This window comes from Phascolarctos cinereus, unplaced genomic scaffold (assembly GCF_003287225.1).
Source record: "Phascolarctos cinereus isolate Bilbo 61053 unplaced genomic scaffold, phaCin_HiC Scaffold_4;HRSCAF=312, whole genome shotgun sequence".
Lineage (NCBI taxonomy): Eukaryota > Metazoa > Chordata > Mammalia > Diprotodontia > Phascolarctidae > Phascolarctos > Phascolarctos cinereus.
The window spans coordinates 205,793,288-205,808,176 of record NW_027555847.1 but is presented as its reverse complement, the minus strand read 5'-3'; the positions used below and the strand labels follow the sequence as shown (position 1 = coordinate 205,808,176).

The following is a 14,889-nucleotide window of genomic DNA, read 5'->3' as shown; positions in this document are numbered from 1 at the left end:
AAGTATGAAAATATTTGTACTATAAGAAATGACAAAGGACACAATTTCTGAGGAAACTGGAAAGACCTTTATGAACCAATGCGGAATGAAGTAAGCAGAAAAAAAGGAGAAAAAAATTATATGATAACAACATTGTAGACAAAAATAGCTTTTAAAGATGTTAGAACTCTAATCTAATAAATGACAATCACTCCAGAAGACTAATCACAGCAATAATTATAATAAACAATAATAATAACTAGCATTTCAATGATATTTTAAGGCTTGCAACACTTTACAAATATTATTACATTTAATCCTCACAACAACCCTGGGATACAAGTGCTAGTAGTATACCCATTTTACAAATAAGGAAACTGAGGTAGACTCAGTTTAATCAACTAACTTGCCCAGAATTACACAACTAGTAAGTATCTGAGACCAGATTTCAATTCAGGTCTTCCATATTCTAGGTCCAATGCTCTACCTACTATCCCATCTAGCTTCAATTTTCCTCCTCTCAAGAGGTGATTAAGGACACATCTTCAGGTACGAGCAATGTGGATATTGTTTTGCATGCTTGTGAAGAAAGTTTTGTATTTTTGCTTGTTTTGTTGTTCAATGGAGGGGCAATTGAAGGGCTAAATTATAGATGCATATAAAAATAAATAATTTTTTAAAACAAAACTTGACTGGGGGGAAAAGATAATATATGGAAAGTCATGGGCAAGAATTACAGAGGATGAAAAGGTATAGAGGGATTTCAGTTTTTACTAGTGGAAAAAAATCTATATACATTAATCTGATCACAAATCCATCAAAGAATTATGTTTTCCCATCTCAGAAAATCATACTCTGGCCAAAGAGGTGAATAGGATAGATGATTTCATAAACTCATTGTTAGAGATATAGTGACAAGCCTAAGCCCTATTGAAAACAGTTAGTTGGCACAGGAGATAGAGTTCTGGACCTAGATTGAGTTCAAATCTGGCTTCATTTACTTACTCAGTGTGTAGCCCTGGGAAAGTAATTTAACTTCTGTTTGCCTTAGTTTCTTCAGTTATAAAATGGAGATAATAATAGCACCTATCTCTCAGGATTGCTGCGAGGGTCAAATAAGGTAATATTTCTTCACTGCTTTGAACAATGCCTGGCATATAGTAGGTGCTTAAACTTATTCCTGTCCCTTCCCCTTCCCCTTCCCCTTCCTTTCTGATAAGGAATCCGCAGCCTAAATTTTATATATGAGGGGTGGCATCTAAAAGTTATGTTGCTGCTCAATGGCTAGAAAGGTTGGTGAGTAGCATGGTTAGTAAAATCTATTGCTAGGTTTGTCTAAAGTGAGACAAAGTGAGCTGAGGGCTGAAGTAGAAGTCAAAAGAGATGATGTCAAATCCTGCCTCACACACTTACTAGTTATGTGATCCTAAACAGATTACTTAACCTTTTCAGCCTCAGTTTCCTCATCTGTAAAATGGAATTGATAATAATAGCCCTTACCTCACAGAGTTATTATGAGGATCAATTGAAATGATGGATGAAAAGTGCTTTTAAATTTTAGAAAATTATATAAATCCTTTTTGTTATTTGGTCGGTTCCAACTCTTTGTGACTCCATTTAGGGTTTTCTTGGCAAAAATACTGAAATGGTTTGCCATGTCCTTCTTCAGATCATTTTACAGATGAGGAAACTGAGGTAAACAGGGTTAAGTGACTTGCCCAAGGTCACACACCTAGTAAGTGTTTGAAGGCCAGATTTGACCTCAGCATGATGAGTCTTACTGACTCTAAGCCTAGTACTCTATCCACTGTGCCACCTGGCTGCCTTGTATACATGCTAGTTATTATTATATGTAAAGGGCTACATTGTTGCTGTTGTTATTGTGGTGGTTGTTGTTGTTGTTGTTCAGTCCTGTCTCAGTCTTCATTATCCCATCTGTGGTCTTCTTGGCAAAGATGTTGCAGTGGTTTGCTTCTTCAGATCATTTTACAAATGAGGAAACTGAGGCAAACAGGGTTAAATGATTTGCCCAGGGTCACACAGCTAGTTAAGTGTCTGCAGCCAAATTTGAACTCAGGAAATTCCTGGATCTAGAGCCAGCATTCTATCCACTTATTCTATGCACTACTTAGGTGCTTCAAAAGACTATATTAATGTTAGTTATTATAATTATGATAAATCATTGTACTGATTTATGGTATAGTTGATTGACACAGGAATCACCAGAAGCTCAATGGGCAAGATTATCTTGTTCCCTAGTGATGGACCAGTAAAGCAGGTAACAAAAAAGCCTGTCCATGGCACCATCTATCCATGATGAAAACTCAGCAGCAATAGAGTCAGAGTACTTTCAGTCTGAAGTTAGAAGTCCTTAATTCCCCCTAACCTAGTCTTCTCCTCTCCTTAAGTCATAGAATCAAAGATTTAGATCTGAAATTACCTTAGTAATTATCAAGTCTTATTCCTTTGATTTACAGATGGAGTCCTTAAGGCCTAGGGAAGTTAGGAAACATGCTCAGGGTCACAGAATTAGGAAAGGATAAATCTGGGGTTGAAACTGAGGTGTTCTAACTCCAACTTGGTTTCCAATAGAAGTGATTTTGCACTTATTTAAATTAGCCAGTCTGACTGCCTATCAAGATACAGTAGAGCAGGAGTTCTTGGGGTTTGTGAACTTGTTTGTTTTTTTAAATATATTTTGATAACTACATTTCAATATAAATGGTTTTCTTTGTAAGCTTACATATCTTATGCATTTAAAGATATTATTTTGGAAAGGGGTCTGTAGGCTTTACCAGGCTGCCTAATGGGTTAATGACCCCTTCCCAAAAAGATTGAAAACCTCTTCACTAAAAGGGTGGGAGATGAAATGGAGAAAGAGAAAAGAAGCAGATGTAGTTTAAATAGGGATTCTCCAATATAGCTCTGTAATTGGATAACCTCATCTCTACAGCCTCTGCTCTAACTCTTCCTCCTCCTCTTACATTACACATACAGCATGTTCAGAACCAATCTCCCACCTTTCTGTGATGGCATCCTGACTTTTTAACTGAGTTCCCAATGAAAAAATGACAAGAAAAGATATGAGAAAATTGTGACATTAGGGAATGCAGCAAGGAGAGGGAAGAAAAAAGCTGGCTGTGGTTGGCAATTCTGTCCTCCCCAAACACTAAGTCTGCCTTCCATCTTCAGTGGACATTTGGTAATTAAAAATAGATGGGCCATCGTCTTCGCCAGGGTTCATTAACCCCTTAATGTTTCTCTTCTGGATATAGAATGGTTGACTGGAAAAGCCAATTTGGGAGGTCACTGGATTAAATAATACTCAGTTCAGTCAAAGGGTATATAGCAAGATGGCAACAACCCTGCTTATTCTTATGCATAGGACAACCTAACTTTGAAACAGGGATGATTTTTCAAAAACCCAAATGTCGCTACAAGCTCATTTATCACCATATGCCCAGTGGAAGAGGGCTTCCTATGGCTGAAAAGGAAATATGGACTAACAGAAGGAGCAGTACTCAATTCAGATTCAGAAGGCCTACTCGCTAGTCCTAGATCCTGGTCTCTAGGTGTGTATGACCAAACCAGACAGTACATGGAAGGGAACAACATGTAAAAACAAAACAAAGCAACCCCTCCCACCCCCAAAAAAAACCAAAACCCAGAATGGTAGGAAGAAATCAGGTTGTGGAAAACTTTAAAAGTCTAACAAACCAGTACACTATGTGTCTTTGGGCAAGTCACTTAACTGCTCACTGCCTCAGTTTCCCCATCTGACAAATGAGGTAAAGGTGGTGATCAAAAGAATCTATGAAATCCAAAGGAAAACCATAAAGCATGACACAAAGTTCAGACAGTAATATATTCACAAAACACATCCAAGACCTCTTTCTCATCTCCAAATAAATGAAAACTTTTTGTCGTTCAGTCATTTTCAAAACATCCAACTCTTTGTGACCCCATTTGGGGTTTTCTTGGCAAAGATACTGGAGTGCTTTGCCATTTCCTTCTCCAGCTTATTTTACAGATAAAGAAACTGAAGCAAACAGGGTTAAGTGACTTGCACAGCGTCACACAGCTGCTAAGTGTCTGAGGCCAGATTTGAACTCAGGAAGATGAGTCTTCCTGATTCCTGGCACTCTATCTACTATGCCACCTAGCTGCCCTAATGAAAACTTAGATGACATGAAAATTTGCTCTATTTGCAGGCCAAGGACCTGGGTTCAAATCTCTGCTCTATCCCTTATTACTCATGTCAACTTAGATAAGTCACAATGTCTCTGAGTCTCAGTTTCCTCATGGGGGGGCGGGGAGAAGGGGGCAAGTTACACTTAATGACCTCTTAGATCCATTACAACTTTAAATCTATTTAATATGGATGGTTAATTTGGCTCAGCTTTTGTATAATATATATAAATGAGAACATTCAGGATTTGTATAGAATGTAGTTCACTCATTTTTCAGTTGTGTCCAAATCTTTGTGACCCTATTTAGATTTTTCTCAGCAAAGATACTGGGGTGATTTGCCATTTCCTTCTCCAGCTCAGGAAACTTAGGCAGAATTAAGTGAATTGCCCACGGTTGTTGTGGTTGTGGTTTGCCCTTCCTTCTGGAAGAAGACCATGACATCAGGAAGATGATGCCATGACTTACAATTGAATTGGATTTGAGTGTGGGAGGGGAGTGCAAAGTCACCAGCCTCACTTTGTCCTCCAGAGCCATCTGGGTCCAGCGGTCAGATATAGATTAGGACAACTGGAGATGGCCCAAAATGCAGTGGGAGACCTTGGCCTTTTTAAGTAAAGGTCTTTCCAAAGTTCTCACTCTGCCTGAGGCAACGCTCATTCAGTGATTAGGCCTGTTTGAGAAGTGAGTAGAGGGATGGCCCCTTTGATTTAAAAAAAAAAATCAAACTGAGAGGGGAAAACCCTCAGGGTTGCTGGCCTAAAGAGAAACAGTTACTATTTTCATTCACTCTGAGACTTCTGGACCCAAAAAATAACCATTAAGTGGGCTGGGACCTATCATTGGCCAATCAATGACAGACAAAAGTGAATTGGATTTAAGGAGTAGTCTTTAAGAAAGAAATCTAGCCAGTAAACCTCAAGTTAACTAAATAGGTTTCCTATCTGCCCAGGATCAGACAGCTAGTAAACATCTGAGGCCACATTTGACCTCAGAAAGACGGTCCAGCCCAACATTATATCCAGTGCACCACCTAGCTGACCATACAGAGTAGATGGATGACAACCTTAGAAAGGGAAGGGACTGGGGGGACTGGGAAAGTCCTCTTGCAGAGAGTGACATTTAAACTTAGTTTTGGAGTAAGTCAGGGATCCTAAGATGTAAAGTGAATTGGAAGGGCATTTTAGACATGGGGTACAAAGGCAAGGGTAGGGGAGATGATTTATTATTGTGAGGAAAGAGAAGTAGGCCAGTTTGCTAGACATAGAGTGCATGGAAGGGAGTAACATAAAAACAAAACAAAGCAATACAATAAAACTACTAGAAAGGGATCAAGATGTGAAAAACTTTAAATGCTAAACAGAGTTTATATTTGACTGTAGAGGTAGTAGGGAGTCCCTGGAGTTTATGAATGTGGGGAGGGGAGAAATGTGGTTAGATCCATGCATTAGGAAAATCATTTTGGCCACTGTGACAAGGATAAGTTGTTGGAATAGGGTGAAGCATGCGGAAGGGAGACCAGTAGGAAAACTGTCACAATATTCTAGGTGAGAGGTATTGAGGGCCTGGACTAGGATACAGCTACAAGAATGGAGAAAAGTATATAGATACTAGAGATATTATGGAGAAAGAAATGACAAGATTTAGCAAATGATTAGCTATGTGGGTTGTGAATGTGGAGCCCAATGTGATATCAAAGCTGCGAACCTGGATGATTAGAAGGATAGTCAATACAGATTGACTATAATACAGAAGTGTTTAAGAATGGATTTTGAGGGAAAGATAATGAGTTTTATTTGGGGCTTATTGAGTTTGAGATGCCTATAGGAAGTTGGTGATATGGCTGAAGGGAAAGACTGGATATACAGATCTGGGAATTACCTGTATAAAGAGAATAATCAAAGCCACGGGAGGGAATGAGATCACCAAGTGAGAAAGTATAAGGTGGAAAGAGAAGGTATAGGACAAAGCCTTAGGAGACATCCATAGTTATTGAGCATGGCATGGATGAAGACACAGCAAAGAATGCTGGAAGGAATGGCCATATGCTTAGGAGGAGAACAAAGAGTGACCAAATCCAGAGAGGAGAAATCATTCAGGAGGAGAAGGTGAAATGCTACAGAGAGGTCAAGAAGGATGAAGACTAAGAAAGGGAGATTACATTTGTAATTGATAGATCATTGGTAACTCCAGGGAGAGTAGTTTGATTTAAACAATAAGGTAGCAAGCTAGCTGGCAGAGCATTCAGAGGAAAGTGATAGGAGAGGAATTGGATGCATTGAATGTAGAAGTGGATTTTTCAAGTTTAGCTAAAAAAGGGGGGAGACATGTTAACTCAGGATTTCTTACCAGGAACTTTTACACACACACACACACACACACACACACACACACACACACACACACACACACCATATTCATATTTCAATGTAATTTAATTTTCTTTGTAATTCTATGTGCTTTATGCATTTTAAAACATTATTCTGAAAAGGGGTCCACTGGATTACCAAAGAGGTGGATGGAGAAGGAAGGAATATCATTTATTAAGCACCTGCTATGTGCCAGACACTGTGCTAAGTGCTTTGCAAATGACTCATTTGATCATCACAACAACCCTGGGAGGTAGGTGTTATTATTATCTCCATTTTTACAGTTGAGGAAACCAAGGCAGACAGAGGTTAAATGACTTGCCCAGGGTCACACAGCTAGTATCTCAGGTCAGATTTGAACTCAAGTCTTCCTCACTCCAGGCCCAGTGTTCTATCTACTGTGACACCTAGATTAAGAACCCCTGAACTACACTCTTCATCAAACACATCCCTTTCCCCTACTAAAGCCAAAGGAATGGCAGGGTTTATTTTGCTGGAAATAGAAAAATGTAATTGAAATATTCCGTAAGGACAAGGCATTCACAATTTCATATAGAGTTTAATAATCATCTTGGAGAATTTAGAAAAGCAGCTTGCGAAGGTGTCCCTTATTTGACTTAGCTCTGAATTTCTCCCTTATAAAACCTTCTTAGTACTCCCTTAGCTGCCATCTGTATTTCAATCAGTGGCGTAGGGGCCACTCTCCCCAAACCTGACACTGCTGAATTCTGCATGTCTCAAACCACAATGTGTCATAAATCTAATGTGTCAAGAGCACTTGCTTTTTGTTTGCTTGCAAATATGTTTAATTTTTGGTTCACTGAACCATTAAGGAAAACCATCCAAGCCTATAATTTATGAAGAAGTAAATCTGCCCAGGAGAAATATTCATCTTAAAAAGTTGGTGGAATTCTAGACTATAAAAAATAAATAAATAATTTGCTCCATTTTTCATGGCTTCTAATTTTGCTATTTGTAAACCTTTTACAGTAGCCTAACCATTCTCGTGGCTGGAGCCAAATAAAAAGGGACTGCCCCCCGGTAGGAGGAAAGAGGCAGCTAGGAGATTGGCTACCCTCAGTTTGTGCTCTGAGTTCTCAAATCCCCTTCCCTGTACCACAGACTTTAAAGATCACCCAGGTTGCTATAGTAACATCCCTATTCTCAGGGTGTCTACTAGGACAAATAAAAGATACTGAAGCTGTGGAAACTATACTGGAAATCTCCCTTTCCAATCACTTTGGATGTTGAGAGTTGAGTGACTAGAAGGAATCTTTTTGTAGCAGAAGGCTATACCTTGCCTAGGAACTAAGGAAAAGAGTGATTTATAATGATAATAATTTTCTTGTCTTAGCTCCCAAGGTCCTGGTGATAAGATAAATGAGCTTGTAAAAACTTTGGAGTGAAATTGTTAGGAGAATTATCTATAAATATGCATACGTGTGTGTGTGTGTGTGAGTGTGTGTGCGCATGTGTGTGTGTGTGTGTGTACACATACAAACATATGTGTACATATTCATCCATTTCGTTTATAACAAAGGAGTAGAAAAATAGTCTTAAGGATAGTTAGGGTCAAGAAGGAGGAAGCCTCAACCACATAAAACAAATTGGGAAATAAGAGAATACCCTCAATGGTCTAGCTGTTTTTATGTCTAGTAGCTAGCTAAATTGTCTGTGACTACCTACTGGGGAAGAGAGTGGTACTTCTCTAAATTTTAGCACCTTGGACAAAACTCTACTTGTCTTGTCCTCATTAAGTTTCTGAACATAGAATATACTTTCAACAACCTCGGAAAATATGATACCAGGGAGCGAGAGTAATAGGAGAAGGGTAGAATGATATCTAGTCATTCTAGAATGAAATGAAGAAATGAATGAATTTTAATTATTCTTGGTTTTCTGATTACAATACCAAGATTTCAAGAATTTCATTTCTCCCCCGAATACTTTGAAGAATCACCTAAAGGTAACTAATCCAAAAAGATGCACACACACACATACACACACACACACACACACGCACACACACATATGCATATATAATATATGCATATATGAATTGGACACATTTTTGGCATGAAATAAGCACATTCGGAATAACTGATATTAATTAATGCTTTTGAGAAATTTAGGGTTTTAACATAGAGACTAATTCACATGTAATATCTCATTTTAATTTATATATTTATTTAACCTGCTATTTTAAAGATGATTTTTAGAATGTCCCCAATGACATCAGCCAATGAGGCTGACTCCTTTCAAAGTGTAATAATCTAGAGGGGAGCCAGGATGGTGCAGTACAGGCAGCAAACCAGCTGAACTCTACCAATATTCCCCTTCAAACAACTTTAAAATAACTCCTCATATCACATTTTGGAGTGGGACAGCCAAGAAAAGGTCAGGGTGAGATATTTTTCTAGCCTAAGACAACTTAGGAGATCAACAGGAACGGTCTGTGACACTGAGAATGGGGTTAGCTTAGAGCATAAGCGGCAATAGCACCAGTGTTGGGCATAGGATGTGGAGGCAGCTGTGGTGGCAGCAGCAGCTTCAGGAGCTCTCAGACCAGAGATAGTAAAGGGGTTAACCAATTGGTCAGAAAGAAATTATAGGGGACCTTTACTGGCACTGGGTATAGCTGGTGCTGATTGGCAAATCAGCATATAAGTAGTTCAGGGTTGCAGTTCCAAGGCAGGAAGAAGGGCATGCAACCCAACAGAAGGAAGAGAGACTCTGGTCACAACTCCAAGGCAAAGAAGAGCACTAGTGCTTGTGGCTACAGGGAAGAAGGGACCCTTCCTGGGTAAAGACCAGGGCACAGGCCAGAAGAGCAGTGGTCACATAACCAATATGAAAATATGTTTTGCATGATAGCACATGTATAACTTATGTCAAATTACCTGCCATCCCAGGGAAGGTGGAGGGAAGGAAGGGAGAGAGAGAATTTGGAATTCAATTTTTTTTTTAAATCTTAACAATTGTTTTTATATGTAATTGGACAAAAAATAAAATATTAGTTTTTTTAAAAACTAGTAGTTTTAACTATTGATAACTCTCCTTTCCTGTACACTCTCTTTTCCTTTGGCTCCCATGACATTGTTTCCCACACCTGTCTTACCTTTCTTCTCAATCTATTTTAAAGGATCTTCATTCATTTTCATCCTCTGAAGAATGGGTGTCCCTACCACAATGCTCAGTATTAAATTGTTTTATTTCTTTATATTCATTTCTTCTTTGGTGATTTCATTATGTTACATAGGTTCAATCATCACCTCTATGTAGATGACTCCCAAATCTGTGTCCAATCCTTGTTCTTCCAAATTTCAAGTCCTGAATCACTGACTGTCTGCTGAATGTATAATTTTGATATATTATTGACACCTCAGACTCATCATAAATATCCAAAATGATCCTCAATATCTCCCACCCTAAGCCAACCTCCTCTAAACTTCACAGTGTCTGTGGAGGATTACCAACCTCCTTCCATTCACTTACAATGACAACTTTATAGTCATCCCTAACTCTTCTCTCTCCTTTCCTTTCTATGTTCAATCATTTCCCATGATTGAGAGATCTTCTGCATTTGTCTTCATTTTTCCTTTTACACAGCCACTAACCTACTTGAAGTACTCATCACTTCTCACATGGACTATTACAATAGTTTCTGATTGATTCCTCTATTTGTCACATCTCCCCTGGCCAACTCAACTTCCACCCAACTACAAAATTAATAATACTAAAGCATAAGTATACCCCTATTATTCCAACATTCAGTGGCTCCCTATTGCCTCTAGAATAAAATATAGATTTCTGTGCCTGGCATTGTATGTCCTCCATGATCTGACTCTTACCTATGTTTCCAGATTTATTTCATGTTATTCCCCTTCATAACTCCACATTCCAGTCACACTGGACTATCAGTATTCTTCATATTCAATATGCCATCTCCTGTCTCCATATTTTTGTACAAGCTATCAACCTGAAGAATATTCCCTCCTCAGCTCAGCTTCACAAAATGGTTGGTTTCCTTCGTGAACCAACTGAGGTACCACCTCCCATGTGAAGTATGTTTTGATCCTTACAGATTTTAGTGCTATCAGCCTCTTATGTCTAATTATGTGTGTGTGTGTGTGTGTGTGTGTCTGTGTGTGCTTATGCTTCCATTCAAAAAGAAACTGTGAGGATGTGGACTATTTAGTTTTAATTCAAGTGCTTAACGCATTGCTAGCATTAGGGAAAAAATATTTGTTGAATTAAATTGAAAAAAGTGACCCCCTTTCAATTCAATAAATGTTTATTAAATACTTGCTATATTCAAGACACTGTCCTGCTAGACTACAGACATGTAAAGATGAAAAATAATGGCTTCTATCTCCAAGGTGCTTCCTTATTCCCCTTATCCAGAATCATCTAATAAAGTCTACAGAAGCAAAGAAGTTTAGAGTTAAAAGATACTTTAGATCATTAAACTCGAATTTTTTCAGTTTACCAGTAAGAAAATTGATGAATACAGAGATTGTCAGAACAGGACCAACCATTTCCTGCTCTAGAATCTTCCTTGGCTCTCAGAAACCTAGGATAATGTAAGGTTGGCATTAAAAGACTCTCTCTATCTGGCTCCAGTCTAAGAGTCTCAGCTTATTTCACATTATTCATTTTCTTACATTCTGTATTCCAATCAAACAGGTTTGTTCTTTCAACGCAGAATTCTGTCTCTTACTTCTTTGCCTTTGTACAGGCCATACCTGCCCATACTTGGAAGGTACTTCTTCTGTATCCCTTGGAGGTTTCTGATCCCCCTCATTACTAGTGCTCTTTCTTTCCTCATATTTGCTTTTATTATCAGTTTACCCTCCATCTCTCTGAGTAGAAAATAAGCATTTTTGGAGCTGGGACTGTTTTAGAGTTGCTTATTCATTTATCCTTTACAAAGGCAGCTGATAGCATATTGAACAGAGGACTGAGACTGGAATTAAAAAGACCTGAGTTCAAATTTGGCCTCAAATAATTACTAGCTATGGGATCTTGGACAAGTCATTTAACCTCTGTTTGCCTCAATGCTAAGAATAGGGCTAATAACAGCACCTACTTCCCAGGGTTGTTGTAAGGCTCGAATGAGATATTAACTGTAAAGCACTAAACACAGTGCTTTTTTCCCTCCCTCTACAATCCCTTGCACATAATATGTGCTAAATACGTGTTTATTGACTTGAACCGAATTTAGGATTTAAAGTTGGAAGGGACATTATAAGTTAGCTAGTCCCACTCTGTCATTTCATAGAAAAAACTGAGGTAAACATGTTGAGTGATTTGCTCCAGGTCACAAAGACTGTGAAGTCTGAGATCTATATTTCTCTTCTAACCACCTTTATCTGAATATTTCTCTCTATGTGTTGCTATCTGATCAGATGAAGACAATAGAGGATGCATAGTGGGGAGACAGCGTATGAACTGGTAGAATTAATTTTGCTTCATAACAATCTGTTTTAAGATTCAGTCTTCAGAATCACATTGCATCTAAAAATGTGTAATGTGCCTTGCAAATAGCTTCCCCCAGACCTACTCAGAGTATTTATCATTGGTTTCTGGAGGCAAGGCAGACTCTAGCATTCTCTTAGTTCAGGTTCAATGAGGCCCTAACAAGTCTTTTAACATGTAAGCCAAGGTAGCTTACTTTGTCTTAACTTGGCAAGAATATACAACAAGGATGCAGTGGCAATTAGCTTTTCTGGAGGCTGCCCCCCTCACTACATATGGAAATGGGTCTGGTCAACAGGACAGAGTAATGTGATTCATGTGGACTTCAGAAATCCACCAAGTCCATGGGGCCTAGGTTCCACAGAACTGGGACTTTTTAGGCCCTTAGGTTATCAGAAAACTGCATCAGAGAAGTTGGTACCAATCAAGTCCCAGAATGAGGTGTAAATGGAAGGTGCTAGGGATGCAAAAGAGGAAGCTGGGGCCAATCACATACACCAATCAAGTTCTGAGGCTGCTTTGTTTTCATTTAAGTAAGGTCTCTCTCCTCTTGGGGAGAAAAGAAGCTGCCTCAGCCAAATGCTGGTCCTGTCGTAATGAAGGAAAAAAAATTAACTAAGAGGTTCACTTAACCTATTATCTGTGTCATCTTTTGGGACTGCCACACAATTTTCATGGGTAGGAAAATTTGAGGACCTGACTTGTAAGGCTTCATTAGAATGTTTATTGTCTTTAGGAACATTAAGCTGAGCTTTCACCCAAGGGTACTGGAGAAACTAGAGAAACTAGTATTTGAATCTTTGACCCTCATCCCTTTGCCTCACATAGAATGTGGCCTGGGAGTACCATAATCAGCCACTAAATCATTTATTTGGAGAGGATTTGAGATCATCTGATCCACCTCCCACTCAATGCTAGAATCCGCTGTACTATATCCCAAATAGATAACCCATTCTCCTTCATTTACTTAGTTGGGTAGGTAGACTAGATAACCACAAGTACATTATAGTGAGGAGGAAGAACAAGAGCAAGAAGATGAGGAAGAAGAAGAAGAGAAAGAAGTTTTATTTATGCTTTTTAAAAATTATGTATTCATTGTCCATTGTCATTTTCACTTCCACCCCCACCCTCACAACTCCCAAGCATTCAGCTTGGTGCCCTGAAACATAATTATTCTTTTCCTATGGAGCCTTTCACATAAGAACCTCAAATTCTCCAACCCACCAGAACTTCTGCACAAGAGGTACTCTCTTGTAATAAGGAAGCACAGAAAAGAAAAGCAAACTGACACATCAATCGTGATAATGTTGACCTCATCCCATACATGTGATACACTATGACTCTCCCCAAATCAAGGTTGGTCGATAGATTTATTGACCTTATTCTGTTGCTTTTTAGTGTTGTATTCTTTTGCATTATTGTTATCATTGTGTATATCATTCTCTTAGTTCTGCAATATTTTATACAAATCTTTCCAACTTTTCCTGAATTTTTCATGTCACTGTTTTCTTCTTTTCTTTCTTCTACTCTTCTTCCTTTCTTCCTCTCTCCCTCCCTTTCTTTTTTCCTTCTTTTCTTCCTTCCTTTCTTGCATTCTTTTCTCCTTCCTTCCCTATTTCCTTCCTTCTTTCCTTCATTTCATACTTCTTCACTTCTTTCTTTCCACCTTTCTTTTTCCACTGTTCCTTCTTTCCACACTTCCTCTTTCCTTACTTCTTTCTCTCTCCTTTTCCCACTTTCTCCCTCACTTCTTTCCTCCTTTCTTTCCTCCTTCTCTTCCTTCCTTCTCCTCCAGTCTTTTGCCCTTCCTTCCTCTCACTTTTCCATCTTTTTTTCTTCCTTCCCTCCTTCCTTTTACCCTTCTACATTTCTTTTCCTCTTCCCACTCTCTTTTCCTTCTTATCCTCTTCCTTCCTTCCTCTCTCCCTTTGCTTTCTCCTTCCTTCACCCAAACCTGTGATTTCATCCATGTAGGGAACTCCTGGTGTGAAAACTTCCTCCAAAAAAGCACACTGATAACTCATCTATGTCTTAACATCCAAAAGAATTGTCTGGGGCACTGAAAGATTTAGCAACTTGCTAATATTCACATAACTAGTCAGAAGCAGGACTTGACCCAGGTCTGGCTGACTCCAAGGCTCATGATTTATCCACTATGCCGTGCTGCCTTCCTCATAATTTCTTATGACATTGTAACATCCTAATATACTCATATACCATAATTTGTTCAGTCTTTCCTTAATCAATAGGATTCTACTCTGTTTCCAGCTTCTCGTAACCCAGTTCTGTCATTGTCTAAGACTCTTTCCGTATTTTCAGCTGAGGACAAATCTTTTCCACATGAGTACTTGGAATAATCAATAGGCACAGCATGCAGAAAGAGGCTCACATACTAGCATGAGGGCCAGTTCCATGGCTCTCTTCATGAAAATGTCAGCTCTTGTATGCAGCCAGATGGGATGACATTGAAAGATGTGATTATAGAGCCCGTGTTAATGGTATTATCATGTTGCAAGTATTTTTGACATGCTTGTAAACCTGAGAACATAATTGCCCAAGAGGACCTGTCTCCCACAAATCAAGTTACTCTGTGTCGAGCCGATTACATTTCCCCATCGCACCAAATTTAACACTCAAATAATGAAGTCAAAGAACAATACAGGGACCTAGTATTTGAATAGACTTGATTGATTCATTTCTGTCTCCCATTTAATAACCCACTTACTTGGTGACAGTTAAATGTAGCAGACTTCTAAAGCACATAACAAACCACAGAGAAAACATTTTGCAGATTGATAACTGGATGTGGCTGTAAGCTGGAACTCCTTTAATAGCAGCACAAAAATAGGTTATCATCAGAAATCTGAAATTTAAT

General features: G+C 38.8%; 1 pseudogene; it reads right to left on the bottom strand.

Annotated features, from left to right (window-relative positions):
• LOC110198254 (endoplasmic reticulum-Golgi intermediate compartment protein 1 pseudogene) overlaps nt 1-14,630 on the bottom strand; it is an 83,711-nt pseudogene extending 69,081 nt beyond the window's left edge.
• Nucleotides 14,631-14,889: the final 259 nt, after the last annotated feature.